Below are 20,015 nucleotides of genomic sequence, written 5' to 3'. Positions count from 1 at the left end.
ACTTTTTTTCAATATCATCTTAATCATAGTTTATAGATATGAATAGTTGCTGTTAAAATCATGGGATTGTGAATGCATGGATTTTAAATATATATGAAGCTGAAACTTTTTATTCCCCTGGCATATAATGCAATATAAATATGTGGGTTGACGCCTTTTCTGTCTGTCCATCCATCTATCCACCTATTCGTAATCATTTGTTTCTGGAGCATGGGAGAGGTGGGTTTCGTTTCCGGAGCATAAGTCAAAAACCATCCTATATTTTTCTGCAAAACTTGGTAGATATATCAGTCAGAACCTAAAGTGGTGCCTCTTACTATTTACAGTTTTTTTTTATTTATTACTCTCTCTAACATTTCTTCCTTAGTCTCAAAAGGGAGAGGTGTGTTTCGTTTCCAGAGCAGAAAACCTCTTGATATCTTTCAGCAATACTTGTCAGACATGTGAGGCAGATTTCAAAGTGGTGCCTTTGCTGTTTGCGGATTTTTTTAGTTTTTATTTGGCTGGGTTTCCATGGAAACAGTCTGAAAATGGAAGGATAAGGCTTCATTTCTCGAGCATGACTCAAAAACTTCTAAATATCGTTCAGCAAAACTTGCAAATATGTGAGGCAGACCTCATAGTGGTGCCTTTTGTTATGTGTAGCTAGTTGTCATTTTGACAGATATGTGAGGCAAACCTCAAAATAGTGCCTGTTGCTGTTTACAGATTACTTATAATTTTCTGGGTTTACATGGAAATGATTCAGACTAAATCTCAAAATAGAGGGATGGGCTTCTTTTCCGGAGCACAACTCAGAAACTTCTTAATATCTTTCAGCAAAACTTGGTAGATAGGTGTTGCAGATCCCAAAGTGGTGCCTTTTGCTATTTACAGGTTTTTGTGATGTATCATTTTCTGGGTTTCCATGGAAACGATTCGGACTTAGTCTCAGAGGGATGGGCTTGTTTCCTGAACATGACTTGAAAACCATTTGATATCTTTCAACAGAACTTGGAAAATATATGAGGCAGATCTTGAAGTGGTGCCTTTTGCTGTTTTACTGATATTTGGCCTTTATATTTGTCATGATTTTCATGAAAACGATTCGAACTTAGTCTTAAAATACATCTAGTAACTGTCAGATGATATATGTTCTTTCAAATATGTGGGTGCTGGGAGGATATGTCATCTTCTGATGACTCATGTTTAAAAGAATAAAAGTTCCTCTTGAATCATTTCCAAATTATGAGCTGAAACTGTTTGTTCTGTAGAATACCCACTCTAGAGGTTGCTGTGTCAGTCTAGGAATAGTGATTGATCAAGAGTGAGTGAGTGAGTGAGTGAGTGAGTGGGAATGGTGTTATGCTGTTTGTGGCATTAGGTATACCAGCATTATCCCAGCTAAGGATACCAGAAATGGGCTACAGATACAATACCAGTGTATGGCAGAAAACCTGAGAAAAACTTTGAGGTGACATTAACCACTAGGCTTCTTCAATGTTCTGTGTAGAGGTGATTCCAGGGTCTGTGGGTTTTATAAGGAGAATCATCAGTCTTCCGGGAAAGAAAATTCCCATATTTTATATTTCCAAGTGCAAACACAAAAGTTTATTGTAGAAACACTGCTGCTGTCTGCCAGGTAAGTAGGTGTTGTGATGTGTATTAAAGATGGTAGACAACCAGACATACTTGGAAATAACCAGTTGCTTTACTGACTCATCTGGCTTCTTATGTCAGGTTTGCTTGGGCATGGAGAGATTTGTGGTCGAAAAATATTGTGAATGACAAGCTGCTGTTGACTTCCAGCAAGAACACTTGGACAGGATTAACTTGTCTGGGATAAATTAACATGGAACCCTCACTGTGTGTTTGAGAGGCCACCATCTAAAGCTGATAGAAAGTTACCAGGGTTTCACTGATTACAGCCAATTCACATGACTTGAACAAGGTTATAGATTATTCCCTCATTCACTGCCTCAGTCTGGTGGTTCTCTTGTCTATGATAATACTACTGTAGATTTCAATATATCGATGTGTCTCCTCTGCTTGAAAACTGATCTCGAAGAAAATGGAATATCCATGTATTAGTGAGATAATCGATATTGTGATTGTATAATTGGTCAGGCTGTGTGATTGTTTTGATACAATGTCTATATGACAGATGGATATAGTCTGTGCCATATGCATGCACACACACACATACATGTATGCATGCACACACACACATGCACACATACAAGCATCTAATGTAGCTCATGGCAACACAGTTCAAAAAGGCGTATTATAACTTTCAGACAGCATATATGACCCAGAGCCTAGATTTTCTAAGGTCTCTTAGCTCTAAGATAGTTATAAGTAAGTGTTAATGTATGGCTTTTACAACTATCTTAGCGCTAAGAGAGCTTCGAAAATCCAGGTCCAGTTGTGTATGATGCCAAATGGAGGCAGGCCAAAAACATGAACATGGTTTCAAATCACTGATAATATTCTGATCGTGTTTCACCTTATTCATGCTTGTGGGTTTCTCCAAAGTGGCAACCACTCAAGACATGAATTGGTTGCCTTCAGCAATCATCTGGCATGCAGCAGTATGACTAGAACACTGTTGAAACAAGCATTAAAACAAACTCATTCACCCACTCATTCATGACTTTTCATTTTGACATAATGTGTTGATACCTTTCAGTGTTGATGTTCTTCCAACTAGAATAAATATTATAGCAGTAGATTTTCCCCATATTCTGTTGCTAAACTCGAGTTAATCCATTCCAGTCTGAAATCTGAGGGACATTTGCCTAAGGGATACTTATGCTTCCAAGGAACTGCTTGTCCCATACTAATGGATCCATTCATCACTAACAACACCCCAGGACATGCTTGCTTCTAAATACAAAATGTTGTTTGTCTCATGATGGTCATTTGTAAATATGGACTACTAGGACCTGACTAGCTTAGTTTGATTTGCTTGTTGATAAATGTTTACTCAGCAATATTCCAGCTATATGGGGGCGATATGTAAATAATCGAATATGGACCAGACCAGACAGTCCAGTGATCAACAGTATGAGCATCAATCTGCTTATTTGGGATACAGTGAAGATTTTAACTGAATAATCCCAAAATCTTTCTTGTCAGCATTGACAAACAAGAGTCATCAGGAGATGACATATCCCCCCGGCTACCACATGTTTGAAAGAACAAATCATTGAACACTTACTTTAAGTCCAGCTTGATGTTTTGGGTTTTTTTTGACTACGTCTGAATCCTTTCCTTGGAAAACGAGAAGAATTAAAATGACATTAGTCTGTAAATATCAAAAGGCATCCCTTGAGGTTATGTTTCTTATATCCCCCAAGTTTTGCATAAAAACATGACATGGTTTTTGAGTTATGCTCCAGAAACGAAACCTGAATTTTTCCATGGACACCAAGAAAAATGAAAATGCAAAAACTCTGCAAATAGCAAAAGGCACAACCTTAGGTTATGTTTGATAATTGTACCTAGTTTTGCATAAAAATATTGCACAGTTTTGAAGTTATGCTCCTGAAACAAGTCTACCCCTCCCTTTAAGACTAAGTCTAAAATGTTTCCATGGAAACCAAGGAAGATATAAATGACAAAAATCTGGAAAAAGCAAAAGGCACAACCTCAGGTTCTATATTGTTATATCTTCCAAATTTTGTTTTTCTTTCTTTCTTCTTTATTCAGGAGTATGTAGGCCATCGGCCCATAATACATAGCATTGTATAAGTTATTTTGTAGGCAACAAACGGCTTTTATGCAGTTCATTTGCATGAACGACATACATTGCAAGATTTCTTAATCCCATAGGGTTGTCTACTGACATCAATGCATTGAATTTAAACAGAGTAGGAGGGTTATAATAATATTGAGGAATATACAGAGTGCGCAGATGATTATAAGCTGGACAAAGTAAGAGAAAGTTGTATTCATTTTCAATATGGTTACCTGAGCACATATTACAATATCTGAGATATCTAGGTATATTATGATATCTACCATTTTCAGTGGCTAACTGGTGAGAACTGCAACGAAAGCGAGCAAGAGCAATACGGAATTTCTTCACCTGTATACACTGTAAATAAAGCTCTTGTCTAAATACTTGTTTATATAGTGAATAAGAATACTTTTAGAACTTGATGACAGAGATTCATACCAACCCGGGATGTACATATTCTGCACCCTCATCACAAATTCTGATAAAAATGCATCAATATTATTAATGCATTGTCTTTCCTACACATACCCAAACCCCATCTTATATAACAACATTCTAAGTATCGCAGCCCAGTTAGTTTTACCATTGGATACATCCAATTACATTAAATTATAACATTTTCTAGGAATATGTGGTGATGGCATTTTCAACAAAATTTTTGTTGTTGTTGAAAAAATTTTGTTGAAAAATATTGAACAGGTTTTGAGTTATGCTCCAGAAACAAAATGATTATGAAGGGAAGAGGAATCGACTCGATTTTCTCGCAGTGCATGCTGTGGGGTGAAATAATAACTTTCATGCCTAATTCATGCTCCAGGCATTGATGCTGAAACTTCATATGACTATTTTGATGTATGATAAGGTAGAGCTATGTAGAGGAATATGCTGGTGTATGATGTCTGTCATGAATATGCCAGTGAGGTATTGTAGTACCAGGCCTCTGGTACATCATTTGTGGAAAAAAAGAGTTAACTTTGTGATCACACGTTGAGTGTTAGATGAAAGAAAGAAAACTGGAAAGCAATAGGCAATACAATTAGATATGCTGCCAGTACTGTCAACAGTAATGAAGCTTGTGTTCCCCAGGGCCCACTCTCACAAAGCAATCTTAGTGCTACAATTATTGAAAATTCCTTAAGATTGAGATCTTGGGCTTGAGCGACAAGCAGGGCATCCACTTGCACAGAGTAATTGTAGACTAAGGCAATTTAAGCTGCAATCAAAATGTCTGGTTTGAACCAGTTTAAACTAGCTATTATATTTGTGGTCCCTGAATATTCAGAAAACTACAGTTATATGGAAGTCAAAGGAGGAAACTACATTTATATAGAACTCAAGGGGATCACAAATTTTGGTTTATTTTATCGATAATTTGATAAACACATTTTGACTGAACTGTGCAGCAAAGGGCAGAGACTAGAGAATATTGGACTACTGTGACCTGTTGGTTCATTAAAAATATTTTTTGCTTTTGTGGAGGCAGAGTGGGTAAGCACTGAGACTGCAATTTGTACAAGTCTTTGTGGTATTCAGTGTCACTACCTCTAGTATACACTACTGCCACCCTCAAAAGAACCTAAGAAACTCATCCAATAGTACTAAGATGTAGGGGTGACTATTGAGGGGCAGACACCTATTGTGATAGTAATAGTCTTTTGCAGCATACAATTGCAATTCTTTCATTTGAAGTTGTTTCCTGAATGAATGTATTGGTTGTTTACAAAAAAAACGTTTAAGCAGTTTCGGCCTCTTTTGATAACTGACAAGAAACCTGACACACAGATCAAGTAAAGAAAACATAAATTTATTCACAATTTCAAACTCTGCATTGTAAGCCAAGTTTGCCACCATGTTTGTTTTAGAGATAACATGGACGGATAACTCTAAGTCAAAGTTAACTATTTTGGTATTTCCTGCATTTTGTGTTGTGCATTTATCAGCAGTTGTCAATTGCTAAACAAATGATAGTCGCACATACTGTATATATACTGGGTTTTCATTTCTGCCATCAATTTATCGCTATTGGAGACTCAACAATTGCGGTCTGTTGTCAGGTCAATGCATTGTTACAGCTCTGCTAAGATGACCAGATGGCCATTAGGAACCTGACTGTCCAAATCTGTGATTTGTTTTTATTGAAACATGCAACTATTCATCCAGCAGGGAATAGGTATAAGATGTAAAGTTTGTTTAAACCTTCCAACTTAACACATATACTCCCTAGGAAGTTCAGAACGATAATTTGGAAAGAATTCTGATCTATTAGTTCCAAGAAAATATGCATTTTATTTTTTAACTGATGCTAATTTCTGCTACACAGATAGATTTAGTCCTCATCTAAACATTATATATTAAAGTACACAAGAATAAGATAAAATGCTTCAAACATCCATTGCCTTTAATTATTTCAAATATCAGTGATTCATTCTTGGGCATTTTGTTCATAATTCATATTGGTTCAGGAAATTGACTTTAACATATTGAGAATATGAATTCATTCATAATCAACCACTGCCCCCAACCAAGACACAGTATTTGATGACTGAACATTATTATTCCAGCAGTTAGAGGTTGGTTCATTTTCACTGATTACATTTGGAGGTCAGTTTCACAACCTAGGAAACACATATACATTATCATATTGACAGTCCATGGTAGATAAATCCATACTTTCTGAGCTACATGCCATGCTTCTAAATCCTTCCTCTGTAACTTGTAATGGCTAATGACATGTTGCTGCTCGACTTGAGAAGAACAATAGCCTGATTATCGACATTGACTTTTTGTGGATGTGCCAATAACCTGACAGGGCGATGGGACCTAGCATGGCCCCCATGTTCTACTCAGCAAGGTCACATCTTCACTTCATCTGTATTCACAAGCTAGTCGGGAACCATTAATTATTGATCTATGTTTCTGCCATTCCAACCTAACAATGTAAATTCATTGCTGTTGAATGGTGAATGTTTGCACGGTCCCTTATATTGCTCAGTACCATCTAGCCATTATTACAAACCTTTGTTCTTGAGGAAGGGGGACCAAAAGGGGTGTGCTCTGAACCCTGGACCCTTTCTTTTAGGGTATGTTCTTGATAATAGATCATTGGCTTTGTGTCGCCATGGCAACCAGAGCTGAGAGTTGAGGCAAAGAGGATCAATGAATTGATTTCCTCGAATTGCAGATGTAGAATGTTTCCCGAGAGCTGCTGTCGGGTGTATTAGGTCCCAACAACACTTCTGCTCATCAGAGAAAGAAGAGCTGGGAGTTGTGTTTTCAGTCAGTGCCTCTGGCATCGCTCGTCTGAGTCGCAGAACTAATAACCCTTACTGTGACAGGGGTCGTTACAGCGTTTTTGTCATTACAGTGTATGGGCTTCATCTCTCAAGTGTCGATAGGACGCTATGGAGAATCCAGGTAACCTCATTGTGATTTGGACAAGTTCAAGTTTTGGGGGGTCAAAACTGGTGAATATTCATGTTGTATTTGTCTGTTCATGCATGATTGATTCTTTCGATTTTCTTAAGTGAAGTTACATTTACCTCTTCATCGTAAGATGGAGTTAGGCAGCTTGTCTGAATCTCTGAATCATCACTGTCTGGTTTTGTCTCAGGTCAAACCAATTCAAATAAGTTGCAAGACGTCATTTATTAACATCAGAATCTCTTCGTGATTTAGGTCAGATATTACATCTTTGTACATGCAAACAGTATATTATAAATGTCACTCAATTGAACTGGTCAGACTGAATGCACATAGTCTTCCATATCATGTCAATTACATCATGTTAAAATCGCTGAATAAGGATGTGTAGGATAACAGGTCATTGTGAACTGTTTTGTTAATATCTTTCCTTCAGAATGCATGATGTGCAGTCGATGCATAATGTGAATGTGGATGTGGCTGTGTAATATTAACATTCAGTCAGACCAATACATGAAAAATCAAATGTATGCAGACAGCGTTGAAATAGTGGTATGAATAACTGCATTGTAAGTGTGACTTATTACTTAAACATAACCTTGTGACACAGGAGACATATATCAGACGTCAGTGAAGGGTATTTTTTGGCATAAATGTTAAAGCGTAAACTTGTGACTAGAGATATAGCAGATATCAGTAAAGGGTGTTTGTGTGACCTAGTGGTTAAAACATGAAGTTGTGACATTGGAAATGTGTCGGACATCAGTAAAGGGTGATTGTGTGGGTAAAAAATGAAGTTATGACACTGGAGATGTGTCGGACATCAGTAAAGGGTGTTTGTGTGGCCTAGTGGTTAAAACATGAAGTTGTGACACTGGAGATGTGTCGAACATCAGTAAAGGGTGTTTGTGTGGCCTAGTGGTTAAAACATGAAGTTGTGACACTGGAGATGTGTCGGACATCAGTAAAGGGTGTTTGTGTGGCCTAGTGGTTAAAACATGAAGTTGTGACACTGGAGATGTGTCGGACATCAGTAAAGGGTGTTTGTGTGACCTAGTGGTTAAAACATGAAGTTGTGACACTGGAGATGTGTTGGACATCAGTAAAGGGTGATTGTGTGGGTAAAAAATGAAGTTATGATACTAGAGATGTGTTGGACATCAGTAAAGGGTGATTGTGTGGCCTAGTGGTTAAAACATGAAGTTGTGACACTGGAGATGTGTCGGACATCAGTAAAGGGTGTTTGTGTGACCTAGTGGTTAAAACATGAAGTTGTGACACTGGAGATGTGTCGGACATCAGTAAAGGGTGATTGTGTGGCCTAGTGGTTAAAACATGAAGTTGTGACACTGGAGATGTGTCGGACATCAGTAAAGGGTGATTGTGTGGCCTAGTGGTTAAAACGTGAAATTGTGACACTGGAGATGTGTCGGACATCAGTAAAGGGTGATTGTGTGGCCTAGTGGTTAAAACATGAAGTTGTGACACTGGAGATGTGTCGGACATCAGTAAAGGGTGATTGTGTGGCCTAGTGGTTAAAACATGAAGTTGTGACACTGGAGATGTGTCGGACATCAGTAAAGGGTGATTGTGTGGCCTAGTGGTTAAAACATGAAGTTGTGACACTGGAGATGTGTCGGACATCAGTAAAGGGTGTTTGTGTGGCTTAGTGGTTAAAACATGAAGTTGTGACACTGGAGATGTGTCGGACATCAGTAAAGGGTGATTGTGTGGCCTAGTGGGTAAATCATGAAGATGTGACACTGGAGACATGTTGGACATTAGTGAACTGTGTTTGTGTGGCCTAGTGGTTAAAACATGAAGTTGTAAAACTGGAGACATTGGACATCAGTGAAGGTTTGTTTGTTTAGGTGATTTGGTGGAATGTTCAAACATCAGTATGATTAGGTTGGTTGGCCTAGTGGTTAAAATATTCACTTATTACACATGTGAAACATTCGATTATTTAATAAGAGGGTAACCTAATGGTTCAAGCTTCCATTTTTCATTATTGTGAAATGTTTGAACACAGAGAAGCATGGTTGTAGTTTTAAACTTTCACAGACATCTTAGTAAGCATGACATGTGTGCCATATACACACTTTTATTGTCTTGACATGTTTTCTATGTATCTCGTCTCAAGTGTATTATATACTGGACAAAATAAGTGTTAAAGATATTGGTATTGTTATGATTGATATTTCATCAGTGTGTCAATGAATGAATAGATCATTAACCAAAATTTCAAAATTTACATATTACTTTTTTTGTCCAGTATATGTATTTCTGCTGTGTTTCTTATTTAGATTTATCTTTGAACAGGTCCTTGAAAACTTTTTCTGTATAATTTAAGGTGACTTAATGGATTGGATTAGCAAACTCTGTGGCTTTTTTGACTCCAGTCTCCTTTCCCAACCACATTGGGCCATGCTCTTACTATCAGTTATTGGTTTGTTTGCTATGGGCATGTTTGTTCACAGGGTCCCAGCTTATTGCTGGAATATTGCTAAATGTGGCAACAACAATCAATTAGACATGAACCACTGTGGACATTTTACAGTGTGAACTATTGGTAAGCCATTCCATCAAGTAATTATGACAATGACAGGTTAGTAGATACTGGTGATTGGATGGACTAACTCTCAGCCCTATGGTTCAAACCTCATCCAGTTCTTGGTGTTTGGTCTAACAGCACCATACTCCTGCTTGTGGGTGTCCTGACTGTCTAAGATCTGCGTGACTTAAGGCTTCCTTGTCATTCCAAAACAAATTGCCATGTTATGACTGAAGTAGCATTGCAAGTAGTAGTCCCAAAGTAACTCACTATACTAACTCAGGAATCAGGAACATGTCCAACTATATGTATCATTCAGTGTTTACTAACTGTTCTCAATTTGTCCTGTTTTGTCAAGGCTTGGAGGTGCTGCTACCTTGGAGTGTCTTACTTCCATGATGTAGACCAATTTCCATACCAAATCAGTCCCAGTTCTTGACACTGGAGCATGCACCCTCTGTCAAAATGACAGATTGTCGTTGTGTAATTAGGGTCATTCTCAGCTGCTAGATTTAAACTCATCCTAAATTGTAGCACATGTTATATTTGGGATTACACCTCAGTAAATAATCTTTACTTTTCTAAGACAATGTGATTCCAAATATAGCATCTGTTACATTTGGCCTCTTTCTAAATGGCGTTGTGTCTTCATCCATCAATATCACTTCGCAGAGCAGAGGACAATGATAAATGCAGTGTGTGACCACCATCAATTGTCATTAGCATTATATGTCCAAATTTGTTCTTGAAGGATTCTTTCAATGCAGATATGTTCAATAACTTAGTCTGTAATGCATGATATGGTCAAAAGCAGTGCGAAAGAACCAAGTTTGCCAAACACCCAGCAGACGTGCAAATGCCTGAGTTCCAGTAAATCAACACCATCCTGGAGTGTTTGTTTTGCTTAACCCATGTGTAATGAGATATGCTTTGTTTTGTCATGGCAGTAGAATCAATGTCTCTGCCAGTTTCCAATAATCAGTGTTAACAATTGATTTTCACATTGCTGAATGCAGGTAGGGGGCTTGGTAGATGTATTTGTGTTAAATATTTTATGAAGCAAACCCACCATCTGTAACCCTCATTAAAGGAGTAAGTCAACCAAAAACTGGCTAAATTTGGTTTAATGGTTAATATGGATGATCGGTCAAATGTACAAATGATGCAAGGACACCTATTTAGCATACCAGTTACAATAAGGATTTGGATCTCATTACAGAAACATGAGAGACATGTAAGCAATATTTGATGGAAGACATCTTGTCTCATTATGTAAGAAAGTGGCATAGAAAGTTTTCTGATTGTATTCTTTTTGGTGAATTTTTATGCGAAAGATTTGTAATGATCCCATGTAAACGATGTTTTTGCAAAATATTTCACTGAAATGATTTCCCTCTTGAACACCACAATCTTATTCTACTTCAGTGCTAAAGTTTTGAACTGTAAATAATATTTGATATGTTAAATAAACTGAATACGCAAATGATTTAATTCATTAAACTGTATTCTTTCATGAAAATTCATCCTCCTAAGTGTATATCCATGTGTGCATAAAGTGGTTCATCAGTGGCTGAACAGCTCTTAAAATCAGCAAATACTTATTTCACAGTAGACTGAATAAAAACCTCATCGAGTTGGTACTAGTTGCTTATCGATTTTGGTGATGTTGTGATGAAAATAACCTCTCAGTCTTGACACAGCCTCATCTTTACTGGCAGGTCATCTTTGCCATTTCACTGTAGAGTTACCTCCCTTGCTTTGTGCTCTTTAGCTAACACGAGTTATTGATTGCTTGATGAGCCCCTTCAAAATTTATTGCATGCTTTGTACATGATATTACATTATGATAAACATATTTAATGTATATTTGCATTAGGTTTTGATTTAGAGTTGTTCTGGGCATATGTGTTCTTCAGAGGCATTAAGAGTTCTTGATTTGGTTGTGAGCATCACAAATTTTGAATGTTTGCTAACGCTGTCTAATGATATTAATGTTTGATGTGTATTTGTATTAGGTTTTAATGATTTGCTTTTGGCATTTATGTTGAACAGTGTACTGAGTGCAACAGTATGTTTTTTCCTTTGCAAAGAGATTGTTTTAATACAACAACATTATATCTGTAAGTGGCATGTACATTTCAGTCTCTGTATAGAATGGTTTAGAACAGAAGAAAGGAAAAACACAAGAACTGAATCAGTGTGATAGCATGTACATGAGGAAACATTTTCAGTCTGGACTATAACCTGGAAATTTTCTACCTGCAACATTGAAGTGAAAAAGAGCTATAAAAAGTCTTTGAATGGCAATAGCAGTAATACACATAAAAGGTGAGATTTATGGATGTCAACTTCATGATTATGAAGAACACAACATTTTGGAGTATATTCTTACTTCTTCATCAACAATTTTGTTAGCAGATGATTGAACATAGTTTAATTCCAACAGGTTGCTGTGTTATCGATCTGTTAATTAATCCTGAAAGTCAGTCTGAAAATTCTATTTCCTTTTAATTGTAGTTTAACAAAATTTTGTAACAACATGAATGGTCACATCACTAGAAGCTAAATACGGGTGTGCTATCATGATTATGAGGAACAATAGTCAAACATGACAGATTCAGACAAACCTGTGTGAATTATTGAGCAGACGTAATACAGTCTTTGTGTGTCAAAGATCCCAACCTGTACACTGCATCATGGGAAAGCTGGGTCATTTACATTCTGCTGATGCAGCATATTCACAGCTTTTTCTGAAATGTCCGTCAGAGGAATGGAAGCTCAATTTTCATCAAGTCGTCACCAAATGACTTCCATGGCTAAATTATTTCTTACCTAGAAGCCTACAGAACCAGGACCTTTAATGTGAGATCAACACAACCTGAAGGAAGCTGATCGATTTAGAGGATCAGGATCCAATGATCCCGACTATTTTCATCCACAGCACATGCAATTTAATGATTAATATGGACAGGCTTAGCAACCTGATGTTCTAGTTTGCCAATCACAGTTGAGCTGTGATTGAATTAAGAAAGAAGAATAGCAAATCTGATTATAGATGCCTGGTTGTGGCAAAGTTAATGTGTCATTTGGTTGATCAAATTTGGCTTTGTATGTATCTTGGGACAAGTTTAGAGATTGTAGATTTGACTTTTGATCTGTTGGTGAATTGATGAGGCCTCTCAGCACAATCTGTGTCAAATACGTACATGAGTCTACTGGCCTGAATATGTTGACTTTTATTTATACAGCTTACAGGACTGAAAAAAAAAGTCTTGAGACTGAATCTTTTCATAGAGAACTAATTTTGATTTTAAATACAGGCTTGTATTTAAATAAGAGTGGTGAGGTAGCCTAAGTGTTGAAGCATCCACTCATCATGCCAAAGACCTGGGTTCAATTCCCCACATGGGTACAATATGTGAAGCCCATGTCTTGTGTACCCTGCCATGATATTGATGGAATGTTGCTACAATGGGGTAATACCATACCGACTCACTGGTATCAGAATCATCAAGGTATGGATGTTGAACTGAGATATATTTAGATATTTGTAAGGAAAGTTTACTTTCATTGCATAGCCTAATTTTATTTGCTTATTGACATAGCCAGCTGAACATAATGAGAATTAGATGGTCACAATGGTTGATCTCCATGACTTTTAACTGATCACCGACACATAGAATATTCCAAGTAGAGTCTGGAATCATGTGTCAATAAATCATTTAGAACTGAACCATGGATATTATCAAGATGTGGTTTGTTTCGTCTCTGCTTTAAGTTCCTTTGGAATTGATTTGAGGTCAGACAGCTTCAAAATGAGCCTCTCCAGATGGGAATCTTATGATATTAGTTGTCCTGAAGCCTTTGTTTTCAGTGTTTAGGCATGGAAATTGTCCAAAGGTTATCAGAGTGTAGGACAATGCAAGACTTCTGAATAGGTCCTTTTTTCAGCATTTGTCGTGTTCATAATTTGAATGTTTGTATCCCTGAGTGCCTTGTTCTATGGGCATAAATGATCTGGACTTAGATCTGGTCACATTAGATTTGTTGTTAGAAATCAAATCACAAAAGTGCTGAGTTTGTAGTTTAGAGAACAGGATGCATTTGCGATCAGAAGTTTACAAGCATGCAGTAGGTGACTATTGATAATTTAGTTGTTTATTGAGAATGATATACTTATGTTATAATGCATTAATACCTTACAGCTCATAAAACTACACAAGTTAACAAGTATTCAGTGGATGAGGTTCAATAGTTTAGTTCAACAGGAAATAGTTTTCTGAAAATGATACACTCATGGAGTCATACATGAAGATCTGATCACTTATATAACTACATGTTAACAATGCTTTGAAAGGTGGATGCACTTACTTGGATCCACCATTGTTCTTTTATGGACTAATATTTGATAGCAGGTCTATATTTTATCTCTATTTCATGTCACAACCAGTTGATCATGTTCTCACCATGAGATTGTTCTTGATTTGTCTTGTTTTCAAATTTACATTCTAATATTACACAATGATTGATTTCATAGGGAGGTAGGAGGTCATAGCATGCTGCCTCATTGCTCCATATGTTCTGGAAGTTGTCAAGGAAACATGTATGCCATAGATCATTGTAAACAACTTTGCCAGTAGACATTGTGATTGTGTGAGGCACTGGCACCAGTGAAGCGCTGACTGCACATCCTCAGATAATCAGCCTGTTTCCGTATGCCCCCCAGCTATTGAACTGGCAAACAGAAGTAGCAGCATTGACCTTCAGTACTCACCAGAATTCGCATTGATTTCACCACCGTTTTCCTACCACAATTGACCCAAGTTCACTCAAGTTTGCTGTCTAATATGAAAAGAAATTATGGCGTCAGTTTTATGATGAGATTCTCAGAACATGTCTCAGAACGTATGGAACATGTCAAAGTCAAATAGTAGTTTTAGAACATCTCATTATCTTTCCCTTTTCACTTTTCCATGTATGGTATACAGGCTTGGGGGTCAAGTTGTCTGATGCCCTGCGAATTGTTTGAAAGAGTTGTGCCCCTTAGCTACTGAAATGAACGGTTCATTCTTTTCATTTCTTGGTTGGTATCACTGTACCCTTATTCTGAATTTTACCAATGTTTATAATTGTCTGACACCTACACCATCAAAGGTTTTCAATGACCTGACAGTCAGAATAATGCTGAAATATTGTTCCAAACAGCACTGGACCTGGGAAGATCTGGTTTAAAATTGATCTTCAGTAACCCATTTTTATCCAAATAGGCAACTAACAGGATCATTTAGTCAAGTTTGCTGACTTCACTTACACATGTCATCATATTCCAATTGGGTTGATTAATTCATGCAGTTGATCACTGGATTGTCTTGTCAAGACTCAATTTGTTTTACAAACTGCCACCATACAGCTGGAATATTAATGAGTGTAACCCTAAAATCACTCAACTCACTCCAAACAGCATTAAACAGAAATTCCATCACCTTTTCGTTCAGTCAGTCTTATCACCATAACACCGCATCTCCCAACGCATAACACCAGTCAAAAGATAGTGTTCATGTAAACTGCCAGTGTCTCACACCATATAGAAATTTGGTGTTTTGGGTATCAAGTTGTAATGGATGTAAGAAGATGGATTTTATATGTTTTGAAAGGCTTTTATATCCTCCTCATGCATCCATCTGCCATTCCCAAGAAATATTTCTTTACATTCAATGTGCCTTTTGAAAGTGAAAAAAATATATGACTTCACTAAATGTCAGAGCAAATGAAAAGTATTCACTGTGAGCTGGTGCATCTTTGGAGTGGATGATTTTACTGGCAACTAATGAGTAATTTTTAAAGAGACAAGCACCATGATGAGACACCTTGCAGAACTTCTGTCTGAGGAAAAACTTTCAGTCCTCTATATCAACAGTTTTCCTGCACATTTCAAAAGCACTTTGCTTGCACTTCACTCTCATTAAATTCCTGACAGAATACCAACTCTACCTTACCTTGGATGTAGAAACACTATGCAATAACAAAAACATTTTAGTATATTTAGTTTATAGTTTATTTTTCTGAAAATATTTTTGTAAGTTTATGAAGTTTGAACTTTTTGTAAATTAGACATTGTTTTTATATCTTTTTTGTAATAATCTAAGGTTATTAAGATGACAAGAAAAATGTACTTATCAGACTTAGAGTTAACAAATTACATATCACAATTGTTCCTCCATTCCATATTTTTGAAGTGTGAATGTGACTGATTTTGGGAGGTTGCCTCAACATGGTCCTTGTTTCAGAAATTTTAACCTCCATAGTGAAACCTGCAGCACTGATATGGTGTTACGGTGAATAGAGAATTCAAACTAACATTCATAGGACTTTTTCATGTAGCAGTGTCAGGTGAATGACTTATTGTTCCTACACAATCACTGAAGAAAACATCAGATTGAATTGTGTTGCCATTGGTGATGAAGACTCTATAAGATCAAATAGACATATATTATTGGAAGAGGGTTTTTACCTCAAATTAGTTTGCAAGTGAGTTATGGTAATTTCACTGTATTTAATTTGCTACATCTACTGAAAGTACATATTAAGTATAGAACCTACCATTCAGGATCAGTTTGTGTGTCCCCCACTTTAGATAGATATTGTCAATCTTCATGGTGGCTTTGCTTCTCAGCTGGATAGGATTTAAATAGGTCAGCAACTGTTACTGTTTGATCACAGGTGCCGGAATGGTTGACAGTAAACTACAGTATGACACAGTCATCCTGACCCAACCAAATATGTGTATTCAATCTTCAGTCTTGTGTGTACAATCTCATTCCATGTGATAGAGTTTGTGTGTGTAATCTCTTATATGTATGACCTTGTGGGTAATATTTACAGAAATAGCAAAATGATGTGGTCACACAATTTCCTGTCCTCTTGAATGCCAAGTGTACATACAAATGTTGAATATGCACCCTATATAGAATAAAGCTCCAGTACCCCTCTTTCAGGTGGTAAGAATATCCTAAAAGTATGGTACAATGGTAACCCAGGTAAGAGCAATTGATGATTGATTGATCAACCACTAGTTTGCCTCCCATACTTATTTATAACCTGACATGATCTGACTGAAAAAAATTCTAACAGTGAAGGCCAAATTATTTTAAGATATTCTCTGAACATTTTAAAAAATCTTTTCAAATCCCTAGCTATGGTGGGCAACCTGCACTATGATGCTTCTCTTGACTGGAAATTAGATCCTTCTTGACAGTCTTCTCAGTGGACTTAGCTTCAACTGGGAGTCCTCTGAAGATCATTACTCTGGTCATGCTGTCCTAGACAATGGCAAATTTCTCTGAGGAAACCCGTCAGTAATGTTTGAAGTGGGTGTCTCACCACAGTTGTTGGCTTCTGTTTATTCCAGCTATAGCATCAGGTAGCCTCTTCACCTCCTACATTCCTACACAGAATGTGTCAGCAAATCTCATCTGTTTGGCCATCCATTGATTTTGCTGGATTCCAGTATCAAAGAGGCCAAAAAGCTTTATGACAGTGACATATTAACTTCATTCTGCAGACCAGAGATATTTATCACAGTGTTTAATGATTCCGGTTTGGTTATAGTATTAACTTTGCCCAAGCCTCGGGGCCATTGTTCGATAATGCAGATAATGTTCGTATCTTTTGGGAAGGGTTATATGCTGACTGCATTTGCAAAATTAGGCTGCTTTGGAGTAGATTTAGCATTACTGATAATTCTGTGTTTGTCTGATATTATAAGATTTTGTATCATTCAATATACATGTACATGTTTGAAAACACATGCATGGGAGATGTAATAAGTAACACAGGGCAACACAAACAAAAGAGATATAATCTATTAAAAATGGTTCTGTAAAGGGAAGGTTCAATGTGAAAAGTTTTGATTCACTCCAAGGCTGCAACAATTTAGTTAGATTCAGCGAAAGTCAAATCTCACACATTAGTTTTGATTTTCAATAACCATTTTCACTATTTTGATTCAATATTTGAATACCCATTTAATTTATTTCCACACAGCCAGAACATAATTTTGACTCCATCTCAAGCAGTTTCGAGGGCAGAAATTAGGTGAAATGTGATTGGCTGGCAAAATGTGATTGGTTAACATGGTTAATTATCCAATAGAAATGTTTGGTAGCATACATCACCAAGCTGATGATGGATTTCAAGGTAAAACAGTCGACTCTGATAGTTAAATAAGATCTGATGTTTTTATTTGTATGAAGAAAATTAATCAAAATTTATGCAATTGTAGGTCCAATATCTAAATTTGAAGAGAATCGAGGTCTGAGGGAATCTTTGCAGCCCTCATTGACTCACTTACTCCAGTACTGCATATGTTCTGTACTAGTGTTTCCTTTACAATAATGGAATCAGCTGGGTCTGGTGAAAAGGTAGACAAGCCTAACTGTAGTTCCATCTTCAGTATCACATAATAACTTCTCTGCCTACTAGTATGAGAAAACAAACCCTGTACACTTGCTGGCACAGTGATCACAGTGCGTACTAACATAATGGCAATGCACACTTAATCATCATGTAGTTTCCTGCTTTGTTCCGAACAGCTTCAGTGTTTGTGTTAACACAGAAACCTGCAATGTTCATGCAAGGAAATGATTAACCCATGCAAAAAATATTTTGCGTGCATGTTTCAGGCGCATAGATTCTGATCTACGTATAATTTTGACAGGACCTTAAACATACTGGAACATATGGACAAACAATAAATTTTAACATGATTCAGGATTGTAATGAAAATTTCACGCGTAAAAGTTTTGGATTACATTATATATAATTTTATTTCTGCACGCACTCGTAAAAAACTTACCACAAACACTGAGCTTCATATCAGCATATTCATTCATGAAGTTAATGATATTTTCAGTCACATGCATCAGTAATTATATTTTGTGTTAAATATCACAGAATCTGTTAATGATAATTGCTTGATACCACCTTTCAACTGAAAATAGATTCAAGTCATATATATATATATATATATATTAGGGGAGCATAAAGAATAGTTTTCAACATATACCATGGAGATTGCATGAATAAGTATATCCTGCAGAGTCATCTGAAGAACATGTACCATTAATTGTGTGTGGAATATTCCCCATGTGGGGAGAGTTACAGCCGAGACTTGCAGGGGTCGGTGCTTCAGCCTGTCTCTGGATGATATCGTGAGAAGATCAATATAGTGCCGGCGAAAGATATAAACACAAGACTCCCATGGGCCATCTCTGTCAGCTTAGTGTCTCCATTAATTTATGTATAGATTCATTCCATTTCAGTAGAAACTTCATTTTGGTGTTTAGGGTTATGTTGACACCAAGTTGACTGTCGCAGTCAACATTTAATACAAGTGGCATGTTGTTTAACTGAAGGTATGGCAACTATCGTTAAAGAACAGTGGTCAATTTCCATTAGAGAATTTAGGAATGATTTACAGTTTCATATTAATTTATATGACATCTCAAAATATATGATTTTGATCTGTTGAGTCCATTTGCATGGTCAGAAGAAGTATGATATGGATCAGACAAACCAGTGTTGATCTTGATTTCAAACTGCTAAGAGATAACAACTGCGAGCTTGTGGCTCTCAATTCTGAGGTATTGAAATTCATTTGACATTTCAACAGCTGTGTTTGGTCTTGGTTTGATGCATCTGAATACTCTAGTTATGACCGCAGCTTTCTCACCCTTATTTCACAATTTATAGTTTTCCTTTGAGGTGAAATGGTGGCTGACCATGGGTTCCTTCAAAAACATGAGGCATCTGCAGGTCTATGGATAGGTTACCTACTGACCAGACAGCTTCCGGTTGATACAGCCTGTACCACAATGAAATATGTCTAAACTAATGTCTGAGTTAGATGGTATATCTGCACCAGTCCATGATTTCCCAGAAGTCACTAGGAGCGTGATGACACTTCCTGTCCAGAAGTCATTAACTGATAACCTTCAATACATACAAATGTACAATGCCCTGCTCACTCATAAACTACAATGCTATATAGGATGGGCTTATATTTCAACCAAGTATAAGCCCAAGAGATAGTCATAATCAATATAACAGCATGTAGACAATGAAACAACACCATGAGCATATAGTCCCCTGATACAGTTTCATCCAAGCTACCAACACCAACATACTGCATTTTCTCATTGGTCTGTAGATTGCACGGCTACATAACTATCTCTGTGGCTTGATTAGATTAGTGTAGACCAAGTCTTTGTAGCCTGCTGTCTATCTCCCCCTCACACATTATAGAAAGAAAAACAACACAGA

The 20,015-nt window shown here is 36.9% G+C and overlaps 1 protein-coding gene across 2 annotated transcripts in view; it reads left to right on the top strand.

The window, feature by feature from the left end:
• The window catches only part of LOC137293503 (protein stoned-B-like), a 62,485-nt gene that overhangs the window by 514 nt on the left and 41,956 nt on the right, over positions 1–20,015 (top strand). Inside the window, exon 1 of one of the 2 annotated variants that reach the window (XM_067824080.1) lies at positions 7,068–7,135. The exons of the other annotated variant lie outside the window; for it this stretch is intronic. The gene's annotated coding sequence lies outside the window, so the exon portion shown is untranslated. Of the gene's footprint in view, positions 1–7,067; positions 7,136–20,015 lie in introns of those variants that run through there. 2 annotated transcript variants of the gene reach the window in all.

This window comes from Haliotis asinina, chromosome 8 (genome assembly GCF_037392515.1).
Source record: "Haliotis asinina isolate JCU_RB_2024 chromosome 8, JCU_Hal_asi_v2, whole genome shotgun sequence".
Taxonomy (NCBI): domain Eukaryota; kingdom Metazoa; phylum Mollusca; class Gastropoda; order Lepetellida; family Haliotidae; genus Haliotis; species Haliotis asinina.
This window is presented reverse-complemented; position numbering and strand designations above follow the sequence as displayed.